This window comes from Bubalus kerabau, chromosome X, assembly GCF_029407905.1.
Source record: "Bubalus kerabau isolate K-KA32 ecotype Philippines breed swamp buffalo chromosome X, PCC_UOA_SB_1v2, whole genome shotgun sequence".
Classification (NCBI taxonomy): domain Eukaryota; kingdom Metazoa; phylum Chordata; class Mammalia; order Artiodactyla; family Bovidae; genus Bubalus; species Bubalus kerabau.
Window position 1 is genome coordinate 137,698,719 of NC_073647.1, and position 18,809 is coordinate 137,717,527.

At 36.5% G+C, this 18,809-nt stretch overlaps 1 protein-coding gene across 3 annotated transcripts in view; it reads left to right on the forward strand.

The window, feature by feature from the left end:
- Positions 1-14,874, forward strand: part of LOC129639286 (serine/threonine-protein phosphatase 2A 65 kDa regulatory subunit A alpha isoform-like) — a 30,638-nt gene extending 15,764 nt beyond the window's left edge. The window contains exons 3-4 of one of the 3 annotated variants that reach the window (XR_008708326.1): positions 12,255-12,326; positions 14,630-14,874. The gene's annotated coding sequence lies outside the window, so the exon portion shown is untranslated. Of the gene's footprint in view, positions 1-9,791; positions 9,868-12,254; positions 12,327-14,629 lie in introns of those variants that run through there. The other 2 variants (XM_055564353.1, XM_055564352.1) reach the window with 2 other exon arrangements.
- The last annotated feature ends 3,935 nt before the right edge of the window (positions 14,875-18,809 follow it).

Below are 18,809 nucleotides of genomic sequence, written 5' to 3' on the forward strand. Positions count from 1 at the left end.
AGTGTCCTCTTTGATTTCTTTCACCAGTGTTTTATAGTTTTCTATATATAGGTCTTTAGTTTCTTTAGGTAGATATATTCCTAAGTATTTTATTCTTTCCGTTGCAATGGTGAATGGAATTGTTTCCTTAATTTCTCTTTCTGTTTTCTCATTATTAGTGTATAGGAATGCAAGGGATTTCTGTGTGTTGATTTTATATCCTGCAACTTTACTATAGTCATTGATTAGTTCTAGTAATTTTCTGGTGGAGTCTTTAGGGTTTTCTATGTAGAGGATCATGTCATCTGCAAACAGTGAGAGCTTTACTTCTTCTTTTCCAATTTGGATTCCTTTTATTTCTTTTTCTGCTCTGATTGCTGTGGCCAAAACTTCCAAAACTATGTTGAATAGTAATGGTGAAAGTGGGCACCCTTGTCTTGTTCCTGACTTTAGAGGAAATGCTTTCAATTTTTCACCATTGAGGATAATGTTTGCTGTGGGTTTGTCATATATAGCTTTTATTATGCTGAGGTATGTTCCTTCTGTTCCTGCTTTCTGGAGAGTTTTTATCATAAATGGATGTTGAATTTTGTCAAAGGCTTTCTCTGCATCTATTGAGATAATCATATGGTTTTTATTTTTCAATTTGTTAATGTGGTGTATTACATTGATTGATTTGCGGATATTGAAGAATCCTTGCATCCCTGGGATAAAGCCCACTTGGTCATGGTGTATGATCTTTTTAATGTGTTGTTGGATTCTGATTGCTAGAATTTTGTTAAGGATTTTTGCACCTATGTTCATCAGTGATATTGGCCTGTAGTTTTCTTTTTTTGTGGGATCTTTGTCAGGTTTTGGTATTAGGGTGATGGTGGCCTCATAGAATGAGTTTGGAAGTTTACCATCCTCTGCAATTTTCTGGAAGAGTTTGAGCAGGATAGGTGTTAGCTCTTCTCTAAATTTTTGGTAGAATTCAGCTGTGAAACCGTCTGGACCTGGGCTTTGGTTTGCTGGAAGATTTTTGATTACAGTTTCAATTTCCGTGCTTGTGATGGGTCTGTTAAGATTTTCTATTTCTTCCTGATCGAGTTTTGGAAAGTTGTACTTTTCTAAGAATTTGTCCATTTCTTCCACGTTGTCCATTTTATTGGCATATAATTGTTGATAGTACTCTCTTATGATCCTTTGTATTTCTGTGTTGTCTGTTGTGATCTCTCCATTTTCATTTCTAATTTTATTGATTTGATTTTTCTCCCTTTGTTTCTTGATGAGTCTGGCTAATGGTTTGTCAATTTTATTTATCCTTTCAAAAAACCAGCTTTTGGTTTTGTTGATTTTTGCTATGGTCTCTTTTGTTTCTTTTGCATTTATTTCTGCTCTAAGTTTTAAGATTTCTTTCCTTCTACTAACCCTGGGGTTCTTCATTTCTTCCTTTTCTAGTTGCTTTAGGTGTAGAGTTAGGTTATTTATTTGACTTTTTTCTTGTTTCTTGAGGTGTGCCTGTATTGCTATGAACTTTCCCCTTAGGACTGCTTTTACCGTGTCCCACAGGTTTTGGGTTGTTGTGTTTTCATTTTCATTCGTTTCTATGCACATTTTGATTTCTTTTTTGATTTCTTCTGTGATTTGTTGGTTATTCAGCAGCGTGTTGTTCAGCCTCCATATGTTGGAATTTTTAATAGTTTTTCTCTTGTAATTGAGATCTAATCTTACTGCATTGTGGTCAGAAAAGATGCTTGGAATGATTTCTATTTTTTTGAATTTACCAAGGCTAGCTTTATGGCCCAGGATGTGATCTATCCTGGAGAAGGTTCCATGTGCGCTTGAGAAAAAGGTGAAATTCATTGTTTTGGGATGAAATGTCCTATAGATATCAATTAGGTCTAACTGGTCTATTGTATCGTTTAAAGTTTGTGTTTCCTTGTTAATTTTCTGTTTAGTTGATCTGTCCATAGGTGTGAGTGGGGTATTACAGTCTCCCACTATTATTGTGTTATTGTTAATTTCTCCTTTCATACTTGTTAGCATTTGTCTTACATACTGCGGTGCTCCCGTGTTGGGTGCATATATATTTATAATTGTTATATCTTCTTCTTGGATTGATCCTTTGATCATTATGTAGTGACCATCTTTGTCTCTTTTCACAGTCTTTGTTTTAAAGTCTATTTTACCTGATATGAGTATTGCTACTCCTGCTTTCTTTTGGTCCCTGTTTGCATGGAAAATCTTTTTCCAGCCCTTCACTTTCAGTCTGTATGTGTCCCCTGTTTTGAGGTGGGTCTCTTGTAGACAACATATGTAGGGGTCTTGTTTTTGTATCCATTCAGCCAGTCTTTGTCTTTTGCTTGGGGCATTCAACCCATTTACGTTTAAGGTGATTACTTGTAAGTATGATCCCGTTGCCATTTACTTTATTGTTTTGGGTTCGGATTTATACACCGTTTTTGTGTTTCCTGTCTAGAGAATATCCTTTAGTATTTGTTGGAGAGCTGGTTTGGTGGTGCAGAATTCTCTCAGCTTTTGCTTGTCTGAAAAGCTTTTGATTTGTCCTTCATACTTGAATGAGATCCTTGCTGGGTATTCTTTACCATTCTCATTTATAAGCTGGGCGAGGAAGTAGGTAGATAAGAATTTACTAGTACAAAGCTGGCAGTTTCTTTCCAGCTTGATGTTCCTTCAAGACTCATCTTCACTTTGACTCAGCAGTCACATTAGCATGTCTACACTGAAAGGATGGGAGAAGGCAATGGCACCCACTCCAGTACTCTTGCCTGGAAAATCCCATGCACAGAGGAGCCTGGTAGGCTGCAGTCCATGGGGTCGCTAGGAGTCAGACACGACTGAGTGACTTCACTTCCACTTTTCACTTTCATGCATTGGAGAAGGAAATGGCAACCCACTCCAGTGTTCTTGCCTGGAGAATCCCAGGGGCAGGCCTGGTGGGCTGCCGTTTCTGGGGTTGCACAGAGTTAGACACGACTGAAGCAACTTAGCAGCAGCAGCAGCAGCAACTGAAAAGACGATTTCCAGCTTCACTTAGGATAGCCTCGCCCGTGGAGATAGGATGCTTCCGTCATATCGCTCTGGTAAAATTAATAGGTTATGTGTTGATTTCCTATTGGCTGGCTGCTATACAATACAAACTTATTTCCCGGCTGTTCTGGAGGCTAGAAGTCCAAAAATGAGGTGTCAGCAGAGCCATGCTTTCTCTGAGACTTTGGCTAGAATTCTTTCCTGGATCTTCCTTGCTTCTGGTAGTCTCTATCAAGCCTTGGCGATCCTTGACTTGTAGAAGCAGCACTTCAGTCTCTATCTCCACTGTCACGTAGCCTCTCCACTTGTGTGTCATGTCTGTCGTCTCTTCTCTTCTTATAAGGACACCAGTCATACCAGATTAAGGACTCATCCTACTTTAGTGTGACCTCATTTTAACTAATTACATCTGCAGTGATCCAATTTCCAAATAAGATCATATTCTGAGGTGCTGGGAGTTAAGGATTCAGTGTATCTTTTTGTATATTTTGGAGGGGGAAACAGGTCAACCTATATAGGAGGTTCATTCTTCAAAGTTGTAGTTTATCTGAAATGTATACTTTTATAGGATTTACCTTTAAATAACTGAAAATTTAAAATAATATATAAATTGAAGTACACATTTAAAGTCAGCAAGCATGCTGGCGTATGCAGTAGCCTTCTGAACTATTATAAACTTATTCCAGTCCATAATCTTATACATGAATGAGTTACAATGTCCTCTTGTAACTTCCACAGTGAGGACTTCAACCCAGGCTTAAGGGGCTCCAGACTCTCATTTACTACCTGGCATGACCTTTTTTGCAACCTCTTTTCTGAATTCATGAGTTTTTACTCTCCTGTGACTGTTATTATCCATCCTCTACAAATAAATGGAGAAAAGACATCATTTTACCTTTTAACCTTCCTGTTCACTTCTGTTTCTATTTAATTCCCCTGATGTTTCCAAGCACATTCTGACTGAACTCTCCACTATCTGTCTGCATGGATCTCACTCTGCGGCCCTCTTGTCTGCTGTCTGCCTGTCATTCATCTATCCTATTCTCCTTTAGCACCTTAGCCAATGCACTAGACTGTTTCTACAATCCCTTTACACTGTATACCAAAAAGACTGTTATCCAATGGAGAGAAAATTGTTGATACTCATAAAGAGAAGACTGCTGTCACACAAACTCAACCCAGAAAATTAATGTACTGAAATAGAAACTCTACAGGCACAAATATATTAACCACAGCATTAGATATCATAATCATTTTTAGTCAATCATTTAAATAAAATTACACATAGTAGGGGAACAGATATCTGTGTGCTTATTTTAATTTTATATACATTTTAAATATATAATCATTGCAGATGTAATTAGTTAAGATGAAGTCATACTAGAGTAGGGTATGCCCTTAATCTGATAATATATTTTATATTATAACAATCCAATAGAATGTTAAATAGCTATTAAAAAATAACTATGAAGGTGTTTAACAACAGTGAACATATATATATAATATTAATAGAAATCTATCATGAAAATGTTTCTCTGATTTTAGTATAGCTATGAAAATATTTTAAGAAGAGAATAGTGATACTAATTGATTCTAGAAGTGGTAGAAAATGTTTAAATGTGTGGTGAATTTTAAAGCTAGCTAATAGAAGAGCATAAATAGCATATGCAATTATCAAACTACTAGAGATAAAAACCGAAACAAAGGAATTTCAATAAGTAAAACAAAAGGCTAAAAATTAAAAGAGAAATCATGGTTAAGAGAAAACATGAAATAAATCAGATGGCAAGAATGCATCCTACATATCCAGAATAACAGTAAACGTAAAAGTGATTAAATAACTATGTTGAAAGACAGAGTCTCAGGGGAAAAACACAAAATAAATTCTAGACAATTGTTTACAACAGACATTCTTTTTCTTATTTCACTGAAGTACCCTTGGACTGCAAGGAGATCCAACCAGTCCATCCTAAAGGAAATCAGTCCTGAATATTCATTGGAAGGACTGATGCTAAAGCTGAAATTCCAATACTTTGGCCACCTCATGTGAAGAGCTGACTCATTGGAAAAGACCCTGATGCTGGGAGGGATTGGGGGCAGGAGGAGAAGGGGATAATAGAGGATGAGATGGCTGGATGGCATCATGACTCAATGGACATTAGTTTGAGTAAACTCTGGGTTGTTGGTTGAGTTGGTGATGGACAGGGAGGCCTGGCGTGCTGCGATTCATGGGGTCGCAAAGAGTCGGACACGACTGAGTGACTGAACTGAACAGTTGATTTACAATGCGTTAATTTCTGCTGTACAGCAAAGTGACTCACTTATAAATATATTCTTTTCCATTCCAGTCTATCACAGGATATTGAAGACAGTTTCCTGTGCTATACAATAGGACCTTGTTGTTTATCCATCCTATATATAATAGTTGACATCTTCTAATTCCAAATTCCTAATCCTTCCTTCTGCCCTCCTTCTCCCCCCTTGGCAATCAAGGTCTCTTCTCTGTGAGCCTGTTTCTGTTTTATAGATATGTTCATTTGAGTCATATTTTAGATTCCACATATAAGTGATAAGTGATATCATATGTTATCTGTTTACTTCTTACTTCACTTAGGATGATACTCTCTTGTGTCTATACATGATATTGCAAATGGCATTATTTCATTCTTCTGAATGGCTGAATAGTATCCCATTTTATATGTGAACCACATCTTTATGCATTCATCTGTCAGTGGACATTTAGGTTGTTTCCATGTCTTGACTATTGTAACTAGTACCACTATGAACATAAGGGTGCATGTATCTTTTTGAATTATAGTTTTGTCTGGATACATGGATAGGAGTGGGATTGCTAGATCATATGGTAATTCTAGTTTTAGTTTTCTGAGGAACCTCCACACTGTTTTCCATAATAACTGCACTAATTTATAGTCTCACCAGTAGTGTAAGAGAGTTCTCTTTTCTCCATAATCTCTCCAACATTTATTATTTATACACTTTTTAATGATGGCCATTCTGACCAATGTGAGGTGGTACCTCATTGTAGTTTTGATTTGCATTTCTCTAATATTTAGTGATGATGAGCATCTTTTCATGTGCTTATCAGGCATTTGTATGTCTTCTCCGAGAAATGTCTATTTAGGTGTTCTGTTCATTTTTCGATGGGGTTGTTTGCTTTTTGTCATTGAGTTGTATAAGCTGTTTCTATATTTTAGAAATTAAGACCTTGTTGATTGCATCATTTGGAAATATTTTCTCCCAATCTGTAGGTTGTCTTTTCATTTTGCTTATGTTTCCTTTGCTGTGGAGAAGCTTCTAAGTTTGATTAGGTCCCATATGTTTATTTTTGCTTTTATTTTTATCGCCTTGGGAGACTGACCTAAGAAAACATTGGGAATGACAGGGAATGTTTTGTCCATGTTCTCTTCTAGGAGTTTTATGATGTCATGTCTTATGTTTAAGCCATTTTGAACTTATTTTTGTGTATGGTAAGAGGGTATGTTCTAACTTCACTGATTCACATATGGCTGTCCAACTTTCACAGCACCACTTGCTGAAGAGATTATCTCAAAAGGTATTCTTAAAATGAAAAATAATGCTTTAAAATACAAGGATGTAAAACGATATCCAGGCTAGATGAAAAGTGGAATAGATTTCAAGGTGAACATTAAAATGCACAAAAACTTTATATTCCTTTTTATATTGGCTAATGATATAATACAACATGGAGATACAATTATCACAAACTTTTTGTGCATGTAATAAAATGGCTTCAAAATATTTAAATGGTAACTACTTAAAAAATGAATAAACAATAAAAGGATAAATTTTGAGTCATGAATTTCAGTGGAACACTGTAATCACTTTTTGAAGAAGTTCAGTTTATAAATTAAGTCAGAAGAGTAAGATGACTGACAACTGAATGCCATATACTAAATATCTTGTATACTATCTTTTTAAATATCCATAAAAATATTTACAAATGACCATGTTAAGCCATATGAAAATTTTCAAAAAAAATTATAAAGAACATTTGAATCAAATTCTCTGAAAAGAGTGGAAAGAAAACAATTTTAATTATGAAAACTTTAAGAGTAGCCTTCTATGAATTCCAACAAATTTATAGATTCTTTCCAACAGAAAAAAAAGTAATTTTACTACATGCTACTTTACTAAAAGTTTAATGGAAAAAAAATCTTAAGATGCATTGAAAAACTGTATTTTAAAATCCTCTAGAAATGACTGATAATCAGAGTACTACATCTCAAAACATTGCATTAAGGGCTAAGTGATACCCAAAGAAAAATTTATTGCATTAAAAGTGTTTATTAGAAAAACATAGGCTTCCCTGTGGCTCAGTGGTAAAGAATCTGCCTGCCAACTCAGGAGACCATGAGTTCAATCCCTGATCCAGAAGGATCCTACATGTTGTGGAGTAACTAAGCCCTTGTGCTGCAGCTTTTGAGCCTGTGCTCACGAACTGCAGTTACTGAAGCCCACTCGCCGTAGAGCCCATGCTCCCCAACAAGAGAAGTCACTGCAATGAGACGCCCACACACTGCAACTAGAGAGCAGCACCCGCTTCACAACTAGAGAAAAGCCCAGGTAGCAAGGAAGACCGGACGACCCAGAGGGATGGAATGGGGAGGGAGGAGGGAGGAGGGTTCAGGATGGGGAACACATGTATACCTGTGGCGGATTCATTTGGATATTTGGCAAAACTAATACAGTTATGTAAAGTTTAAAAATAAAATAAAATTTAATAAAAAAATAAAAAAATAAAATTAAAAAAAAAGAAAAGAAAATCAAAAAGTTTCATGTAGTTGACCTGAATAACACTGCCAAACAGCTTGACCTGACTTTTATAGGACACTCCATGAAACAACAGCAGAATAAACATTTTTGTCAAATATACATGGAACATTCACCAAGATAAGCTATCTTCTAGGTTGTAAAACAAATCTTAACAAATTTAAAAAGACTGAAATAATACAAAATATATTCTCTGAAAATAATGTGCTATGCATAGTTGCTCAGTTGTGTCCGACTCTTTGCGACCCCATGGACTGTAGCCTGCCAGGCTCCTCTGGCCATGGGGATTCTCCAGGCAAGAATACTGGAGTGGATTGCCATGCCCTCCTCCAGGGGAGCTTCCTGACCCTGGGATCAAACCCAGGTATCCTGCATTGCAGGCAAATTCTTTACCATCTGAGGTACCATAGGATTAAACAATTTTATAGAAGACAGAGCATACGCCTCTTATTAATTTCTAAAAAAAAAAAAAAAAAGGCAAAAACAAAATAAGCAAAACAATTAAATCCATGACAGTTATGGAATTTTTTAAATAGTTATATATTCCAATGACACAAACAGAAGAGCAAACTGCAACACAGTTCTGGAACCTGAAAAGCAAATGAACAAGTGGTTTACCTATGTAATAGAATTGAGAAAGCTGAATCCTATGCAAGCAATAGAGAACACCAAGGAATAACTTGATTTATACCACAGATCCTCCAAAATGCTTCAGAAAGTGTTGTTCCAGCTATTTCTGAAGTAGAGTGATGAAGTAGCTAAGGCAAGAAGATAAAATCAACATCTGGTGAGGGAGAAAAAAAAAATCTCCCTTCTCATTTCATGCTGCCAAGTAAGCTTCCTTTCCTATCCAGAAGACAAGAGTTTATTCTCTGGAGGGGAAAAAAAATACAGGTTCTGTAGACTGCAGGATACTATGCACAGTTAAGAGAAGGAAAAGCACACTAAAACTGTGGTATGTTGTGAAAGTCTGCATGCTGAATGTTGAGACTTCTTTCTTCCTCTCTTGGCTCTCAAAATATGGCAACCAGGATTATACACCACTACCACCCCTCCGTCCCCACCCAGTAGGGAGGTAGAAGAGTATTTTTCTAGGAACTCTGACCACTAAGAAAAAATATGCTCAATAAAATGACACTGTGGAGTTTCTCTACAGAAAGGTCTAGCCAGAAGCTATACTAAACAAGTCTCAGCTATCTGCAAAGAAATACCCTGATGAGCATTTTAGTGCTCAACTGTTATGCCCTAGACATTAGAAGACCTCTAAATCTCTCTCTCTCTCTCTCTCTCTCTCTCTCTCTCTCTCACACACACACACACACACACACACATACACACACACATGGGGGTGGGGGGAAAGCAAAGCAAAATGGATAGATTATACAAGGGAAAGAAAGCTTAAAGAAAAACTATTGTTATTTTCCTCATAAGAAAATGAGATGTTGCTTCTAGGAAAGAAGAGAAGGATGCTACAGAAGAAACATTTCAAGAATTAAAAAGAGCTCTTGGAAACAAAAGTTAAATGATAGCTGAACACTTCCAAGAGGTCTAACACCCCAATAAGAGAGTTCCAGAAAGAGAGAAGACAAAATGGAGAGGAAGAAATCATTAAAACCATTATCCAAAAATACTTCCCACAACTGAAGGACCTGAGTTTCCAGATTGAAAGGATCCACCAATAGATAAAAACAGATCCTCTCCATGTCACATCATCAGGAATTTCAGAACACTGAGTAAAGAGAGGCTCCTCAAAGATTTCAGAGAGAGAGAGAAAAATAGGTTCTCATAAAATATCAGAATGACATCAGACTTCTCAGCAGCATCACTGGAAATTAGAAGACAAGGAGGCATTTTATTTTAAAATTCTGAAGAAAAAATGATCTCCAACCAACATCTGTATAGCCAGCTAATTTATTATCGTAAAGATAATTTCTAAAAAGTTACCTTCTCTGAACTCTTCTCTCTAGGGAAGTCATTAAGAGAGGTGCTCTACCATAATGAGATAGTAAACCAAAAGGACAAGAAGACATGGGATCCAGAAAACCAGGAGCCAAAGCAAGAGAGGAGAAAGGAATTCTCAGGAGGCCGGTCAAGTAAGATACTGAGATGACAATAGGAATAGCTTAGAGCCCAGCTCAGTAAGGCAAGAACTGTTCTGAAGGCTACCACAGTGATCTCTTCCAGAAGATGACAATGAATGAATACTTGACAAACATGAATATAATGAGAGGAATTTTGAGTTGATTTAGGAATAAGAATATAGAAAATGAAGCAAATATAGAAAGATAATTAACAGCTCCAAGGCAAATTAAAAAATTTTCTAGAAAGGAAAGTTAAACTGAGTAATCAACTGTGAATAACATTTCCTTGGTTCTCAACACTGGACAGACATTAGAACCATCTAAGGAGCTTTTAAAACTTCAGATACCCAAACCACATCTGGACCAATTAAATCAATAATAGGCATCAGTATTTATGTTTTAAGCTCCCCCAAGTGATTTAAATGGGCAGCCAATATGAAAACCACTGATTTTAGTCATAATAACGTAAAAAAGAAATATTCATGTAAGCAAAACAACAACAAATCAGGAGCCTGGGAATATGGTTAGAAAATGGGGGGGAGGGGTGATAAAGATGAGGAGTAGGTGGACAGAAAATTAATTCTTCCTTATATACAAAGGGAAGTCAGTTGATAATGCTTGAAATTGAGACATCAAGAAGTAGCCACAAACACATATTATATAGAGATACGGAGATAATATCAAATGAATCTTCTAAAACACTTGAGAGTAAGAAATATGAGCAGGGGGACTCCATGTTTCTTATAACATGCCATATAGAACTGCTTGATTCTTTAAACTATGTGCATATGTGACTTTGACAAAAATGAAAAACAAGTTTTAAAAATAAAAGCTAAAATAATAATGTAGAAAATAACCACAAAAAGAAAAAAACAAGTCTAATTTTTTCAAAAAGCTAATTAAGTAACAAAAACATAGCTAAGAAAAAGATAACACACATACATACATACTTGGATTCTGAAATGAAAACATAACTAGAGATAGAGATAATACTACATAAAATTGTAAAAAAAAAATATGTATCACTTTGTACTTAACAAACTTGAAAGCGAGATGACCTGAATGATTTTCTAAACTATGTAAGTTAGTTACCGAAATAGGCTTGAGGTAAAAAACATCAAGACACTGATAACCATGAAAGACATTTAAAAACCTACCATGACAAAAGTTACCAGGCAGAGAAGGTTTCACAAAGGAAATATTCCTGTACTTTGTATAAACAGTTCAAGATCATAGGAAAATAAAATCTTCTCAAATTATACTGTAAGCTTAATTTAACCTCATTACTATATCAGACCATGGTGACAGTAACGTGGAAACATACATTACCATATGTAAAATATAGCCAGTGGGAATTTGCTGTTTGACTCAGGGAACTCAAACCAGGGCTCAGTAACAACCTAGAGGGGTTGGGTGGGGAGGGAGGTGAGAGGGATGTTCAAGTGAGAAGGGGTCATAGGTAATCTATGGCTGATTCATGTTGATGTTTGGTAGAAACCAACATAATTCTGTAAAGCAACTATCCTTCAATTAAAAATAAATAAAAAACATAAGACTGCTATAAATATAAGTATCAATAAAAATTCTAAGTAAATATTTGCAAATTGAGTCTGTGATTAAAATATTATCATCAAGTAATAAAAATAAAAGCAGTTTCTATCCTTTTGACCCATCAGATTAGCAGAATATTAAGCGATTTATTATAGTCAGTGTTGGCAGTGGTAGTGGTACTCTCTTGCACTACTGCTGGGAGCATAAACTTTATAGTATTATAAATGAGAAGTTGACAGTTTCAATCCAATCTAAATTTTATTAAGCAGAAGATAGATTTCACCCAACAATTCCACTTCTAAATATCTATTTTAGAAAAGAACAAATACATATATTCAAGGATACTTACTTCAATATTATTTATAAGAATAGAAAATCAGAAACAATCTAAATGTCCATCAATAGAGGAGTGGTTAACTATCTTATGCTCCATATATATTTTGAAATACTATGTATCAGTTTTAAAAATGAGACAGATTTCAAAGGAAAAATATGTCAAAACCATAATAAGTGAAGAAAATGTGTTGCCCCATTGGTATAGCTTAAAATTTATTTGTGTTTGTATGTGTATATATGTATATTAAATTATTAAAAGAATTAATTGGATGCATATTAAGCCTTTAAGAATGGTTAAGTGAAGTGAAGTGAAAGTCACTCAGTCCTGTCCGACTCTTTGCGACCCCATGGATTATACAGTCCATGGAATTCTCCAGGCCAGAATACTGGAGTGGGTAGCCTTTCCCTTCTCCAGAGGATCTTCCCAACCCAGGGATCAAATCCAAGTCTCCCGCATTGCAGGAGGATGCTTTACCAGCTAAGCCAAGAATGATTAAGGATGACCTAATAAGGATCATGAGATGTAAGAGAAGAGTAAGTAAAGAATGACTTCCATTTTTCACTCTATATATTTCTGCGTTTGAATTCTTCCAATGAAAATACATTCATGTAACTGTGTGATTAAAATGTAAATATTGGGACTTCCATGGTAGTCCAGTGGTTAGGACTCCATGCTTCCACTGCAGCGAGCACAGGTTCAATCCCTGGTTGGGAACTAGAATCCCACAGGCTATGCATGGTGTGGCCAAAAAAAAAAAAATTAATAAAAATTTTTTTTAAAAATATAAAGATCACACATGCATGTGGAAATATCCTGAAAAGAAAGAAAAAAAAATTTAATGTAAACAGTTGTACATATTGATTTAAGGTGGTATGATCCTGAGCATTTTAAAAAAATATTCTAAGGTTTTAACATGGAGCTGGGTTGTATGGCTGCTCCAACTCAATGAGACAGTTTAAAAATTACCAAACATGGCAAGAAGATTTTGGAAACAGAAGTCTGAAGTGACTAACAAGCTAATCTCCCATTTCAAAATGTGTCACTGTTTCACTACTTAGAAAAAAGACAAATATGTCCTTGGAATATTTTAAATTTCAATTGAACTATTTCCTCACTCACAAATTTTGACAATCCAATGAGACATTTGCCTGATGTAAAAATGCTACTGGGTCCAAGCAAGCCTTCCAGAGTAGATAAGAGGGATTCTTTTTGTTAACCAAACAAGCAACTTACTACATGATTAAAGAGAATATGCAATTGGTCCCAAACTGTTCCCCATTTCTCCTGATAGTAAACAAATCCTGTGACATACATAGACATTTTAGAAATCAAATAACTGAGTGTGATATAAAATGTTTCACCTTTGAGGTAGCATTAAAGAGTAATCAGTTTGATAAAATCAAATCCTGACTTTACTAGCCTCAAAAATCCAACCTTCATATACTAATTTAAGTATCTAAGATATAATTTCTGTCCTGTGGTCCTAAAAATAAGTAGTTAAATATGAAACTTTTGGCATAGCTTTGTAATAGAGACTTCTCTGTTTTTATCTTGTTTGCAACTTCGTGATATTATTTCCCTTAATTTTTCTATTTCCTTTAGAGGTAGGATAATCAGGCCATCATTTACTTTAATGAAATTCAGAGAACAGAATTTCCACATAAAACACTGCCAACATACCTCTACACACTTAAGGATCCTTGTTTCTCACCAGAAATATCACATGGCTACTCCATGATAACAAATTAGACAGCAAAAGCACTTAGAGCTTTACATTAATGCTTTGCACTTTGCAGACTCCAGGGGCCCGTTTAAAGTACTGTAGGACTACTATATATAACATATGAAACAAACAAGAACCTACTATACAGCACAGGAAACTCTACTCCACACTCTGTAGTGACCAATTATGGGAAAAGAATATTAAAAATGTGAATATATGTGTATGTGTGTATATATATATATATATATATATATAAATATATATATATAGCTGATTTACTTTGCTGCATGACAGAAAATAACCTAAGACTGTAAATCAACTATATTCCAATAAAAAATAATTTAAAAAAATAAAGTACTGTGTGAAGGTGGGGCAGAAGACAATGAGTTGTGAGGTTACTTCCCTGCAGCCCCCCTCCTTGTCACTTAAATCACTTTTCCTCGCCTTAAGGCTTATCCACTCCCATGTTCCAAGATAAATCCTGACCTTAGTCTTCAGAAATTTAAGTCTATTGCAATGACTTAGGATCAAGTCACTCTACACCTCTGGCTTTGTTTGACAGGGTGCCTAATTATAATTGGTAGGTTTTCCACCATTTTCACAAGGTAAAGTTTCTCTCAGTATCCTTGTTCTAGCAGCTAAGTACACGACTTGTTCTCTAGTTCCAGAATCCCTGAGAATCTAGAGGCTAAACCAGACAGATCTTGGTGTGGATCTCAACTGCAGCACTTGAGAGCTCTCTTACTTTGGGCAAGTTTCTTAGTTTCTCCAAACCTCAGTTTAAAATGGCAGGATAACAATACTTAGCACACAGAAAATGTAGCACAGTGTATGTCACAAAGTAGACGCCGGATAAATGTTAATCCCCACCACACACATCTTTTCTGCTGATTTTTCTTTGATAACTGAGCAGTTTATCAGAACCTCTGGAACTGGGAATTTGTCTTGCTGCTCTTTCAAATCTATATGCCAGGCCTAGGGCTAAGCCTCTGAAATAAGTCAGCAACATCTTCTGCCTACTCAAATTTGCAACTTTGCTCAACATTGACGTCTCTGGGACCTGTGCTTCTTGAGACACATGACTGATTTTCTTTTCTCCTGATGCTCTTTCAGAATACTATGCTCCATCCTGGCTCAACAGCTCTGTACCACGGAAAGTGAGATTTGTACCCCAGTGCCTGCCCTGAACGTCGGGTAATTCAACTGAGAAGTGTCTCCAAAATCCTGCTGAGATGACTCCTGGATCTACCCATGGAATGCCTTCTGAAACTCATGTATCACAAGTGTTTCTCATTTTTCAAAGCATAAATAAAAAATAAAAAGTAGTGGGTTGACTTTGCCCCAGGTCCCTTCCCTGACTTTGAGAGAGCTATTTGGATACGATGGAATCCTACTAAATTATTGCCTGATTCCTATTATATATACCAGCATTATGCTAAAAATTCCATATTCATTATTGCAAATGCTCATAACACTGTAAGGTAGCACTGCCCCCCACCTCTTACCAGATGGAAAAATTTAAGATTAAACAATGTTCTCAAGTTGACAAACCAGCAAGGAACAGAGCTCGAAATGTAAACCCTTGTTTGTTTTACTTCAAGGTATCTATAAGAGCTCTTCAAAAATGGTAGATTCCTTTCTCACTCTATCACATTTCCCATCACTACACCATTACCTATAAATTAACAGACTACTTCAAAATGTTTTTTTTTAATGTTCAAGTTCCCAAAGTAATTTATTCCTTGATCAACAAAAACCAGCTCACGAATCTGTATACATATTCCTTTTGTTTAAATGATAGTAACAGCTAGCACTTACCGTTTATGTTTGCCACCAGTCAATGTATGTGTATTAACTCATTTAGGCCTGTGAACTAGGTAATGTTAACATCCCTATTTTATAGTTGAAGAAAGCAAGCACAGAGAGGTTAAGTAAATGGCCCAATACCATACTGGCAGACCTGTGATGAGAATCTAGGCAGTCTGGCTGCAGAGCCCAAGCTCTTAGCACCATGTTTTACTGCCTCTCATCAATCAGAATAATTGTGTAAATTCTCCACTTAACTTTTCATATATAAATAACTTAAGGATCTAATCAGTTCCTTTGATATCTGAAGCTACCAAAACCATTTACTGAAAAACAAGGGGTAACATGTTGCTTGTGCATCATACTCTCTGATTACTCATCACACTTTAGTGTCTGGCTCTTTTTCACCTTAAAGATGGAAGACATAAAATTCTTCAAGTTACTATAGAGGTCACACTTGTCTGAAAAGGGTATATTTCAGTATAAAGTTAGAATCTTTTTCCAAGAAAATAATCTCTTCTCCCATAACAATAAATACTGTTTTACTCCATTTGGGTAACATTCTTTAGATTCTGGTAGGAATATAGTATACCAAAATCAGGGTTTATCACCTAAAGCCTGTAGTAAAGTTATTTTTAAAAATTTATATATTACATGTTCAACAATCCTATACATTATAACTTTCTGGTGAGAATAATAATAATCAATAAAGCATTTAATTTCTGAAAAATCAGGCTTGTTTTGCTTTTCTATTGAATGAGTCAGTGTCTGGCACATGTAAAGTAAAATGAAGAAAATGAGCTTATAAATCACAGTAATCTCCCAGATAATCACTACTCATTTAGTGAAGGGACAATGTGCTCACTACATGAGGCGTTCTTATAAAAGACACCAAGCTGCAATTAACGATCTATAGATCTCATTTGCTCTGAATTAGTAAGTGCTCTGATTCTAATAAATTCTCGATACCTAAGGACCTTATTCTGATTATTTTTATCTCATGTTTCTTGCCCACAGAGAAAGGAAAAGGAAAATGACTTCTTTAAATACCAGCTGAGTACATTCTTTTTCCTCTATTTCTCATATATCTAACTCAGAAATGTATTCCAACCAAAATACTGTCAGAATCCATTTAATTGTTTAAAAAGATTACAATATTATTTCTTCCAAGTCTTGTAAATAAAACATTTAGTTGCTTTGGGAATACCATGATAATGTTCAAAATATACTTAGCTATGAAAAAAAGTGCTGGAGAAGACTCTTGAGAGTCCCTTGGACAGCAAGGAGATCAAACCAATTATAAAGGAAATCAACTCTGAATATTAATTGGAAGGACTGAGGCTGAAGCTGAAGCTCCAATACTTTGGCCACCTGATGGGAAGAGCCAACTCATTGGAAAAGACCTTGATGCTGGGAAAGATCGAAGGCAAAAGGAGAAGAGGGTGGCAGAGGATGAGATGGTTACAGTATCACCGACTCAATGGATATGAATTTGAGCAAACTCTGGGAGATCGTAAAGGACAGAGAAGCTTGGCATGCTGCAGTCCATGGGGTTGCAAACAGCTGGACATGACTTAGTGACTGAAAAACAATGGAAAAAATCCTAAAGTACCTTCTAAATTACATGGGAAAAAATTAGCTGGTTTAGCTTTATTTTAAAATATTTAAATTATGCTATAAAACATATATTCTAATATTTGAAGTTAAATGATTACCTGTATGCTAAATGTTACACATAAACCAGAATTTGATTCCCCAAAAGATACCATTGCCTGGGTAGAACATATAATACTAATAGCTTCATCATTGCTTTTCTTATAACAAAAGAAATATAATTTCACATTCCTGGAAGGCATTCAGTTCAGTTCAGTTCAGTCGGTCAGTAGTGTCCGACTCTCTGCGACCCCATGAATCGCAGCACGCCAGGCCTCCCTGTCCATCACCAACTCCCAGAGTTCACCCAGACTCACGTCCATCGAGTCAAGGCATTAAGGGTTAATAAATGCAAAGAGGAAAAATCACCAAAGACTCAGTCAGGTTTGAGATACAGAAGAATGAATCTAAAACAAATTTCAGAATCCAAACACTCATTAAGTGAAATCTGAAGAAATTCTAACCCACTGTTAATAGGTTTTGTTTCAGTCAAGGGCCCAGAGATGAGGCATTCAGATTAGAACAATGCAAATCAAGTTTAACAGGTAAATTTTAAAAAAAAAGACTTTAATGTTTATAAAGATTGGGCAAGATGGAGTTACCATCCCGAGAGTATCCCTCCTTATCTTAAGCAAGGCTGAGAGAATCTTATGGCTGAACCAAGGCATAGGTCACTTAGTCATATAAAGTGTTAAAGGGAGTGTCTTTGAGCAAAGAACAAAACAAGGACATTCTAGGAGCAAATGGACTCATCTCAAGTAAGCCGGCAGAGCAGAGGTGTCACTTTGAGAGGTGCCCCAGAGACTCAGCTCTTGAGGAAGTCTCTAGGTATGTAGATGACGCTAATCTGTGCTCAGTAATGAGGGCTTCTAATCTACCAGGTTCCAGCACACCACTGTGGACTCTGGGGAAAGAGAAATCAGAACACAAGAAGGTAACTCGGTTGCAGTCTGGTAAGTGTCTATCGAATCCAAGAAGAGAGAAGGGCCGCAATCAGATATCTGAGCTGTGCTAAAGGGCAGAAATCCCATTCATGCCACATCAAGAAAACAGATGAGAAGATCAGACCTCAAATGTCAGGAAGGCTGGTATGGAAAAATCCTTTCTCCAGGACCTGTGACATTCAGAATTCTTTGTAGAATTCTGAAGGCAGTGGATCACTGATGGCACTTCTGTTACCATAACCTCCCAGTTGCATTAGAAATCTGAGGGGAGGAGCCAAGATGGCGGAGGAGTAAGACAGGGAGAACACTTTCTCCCCCACAAATTCATCAAAAGAGCATTTAAACGTCAAGTAAATTCCACAAAACAACTTCTGAATGCCGGCAGAGGACATCAGGCACCCAGAAAAGCAACCCAACTCTTCGAAAGGAGGTAGGAAAAAATATAAAAGACAAAAAAAGAGACAAAAGAGGGAGGGACGGAGTTCCGTCCTGGGAAGGGAGTCTTAAAAAGAGAGAAGTTTCCAAACACCAGGAAACCTTCTCACTGCTGAACCTGTGCCGAGCTTTGGAAGCACAGAGGGCAACATAAAAGGGAGGAAAAAAAAAAAAATAAACAATTAAAAATCGCAGATTGTGAGCCCTATGGTAACTCCCCCAGAGGAGAAGCAGCGCAGACGCCTGCACACGGCATTAGCAAGCGGGGGCTGGGCAGGGAAGTGCGGCGCGGGCTGTGTCCCTTAGAGTAAGAATCGGCCCGAATGTCCTGAGCGCTATCTGAGTGAAATAATTAGGGCTAGCAAACCAGACTGTGGGATATCTACCACGCGAAAAGCCTGCCCTAACCTAAGACACCGCCAGGCCCGCGCACAGAACAAAGGACTGAATAGAGA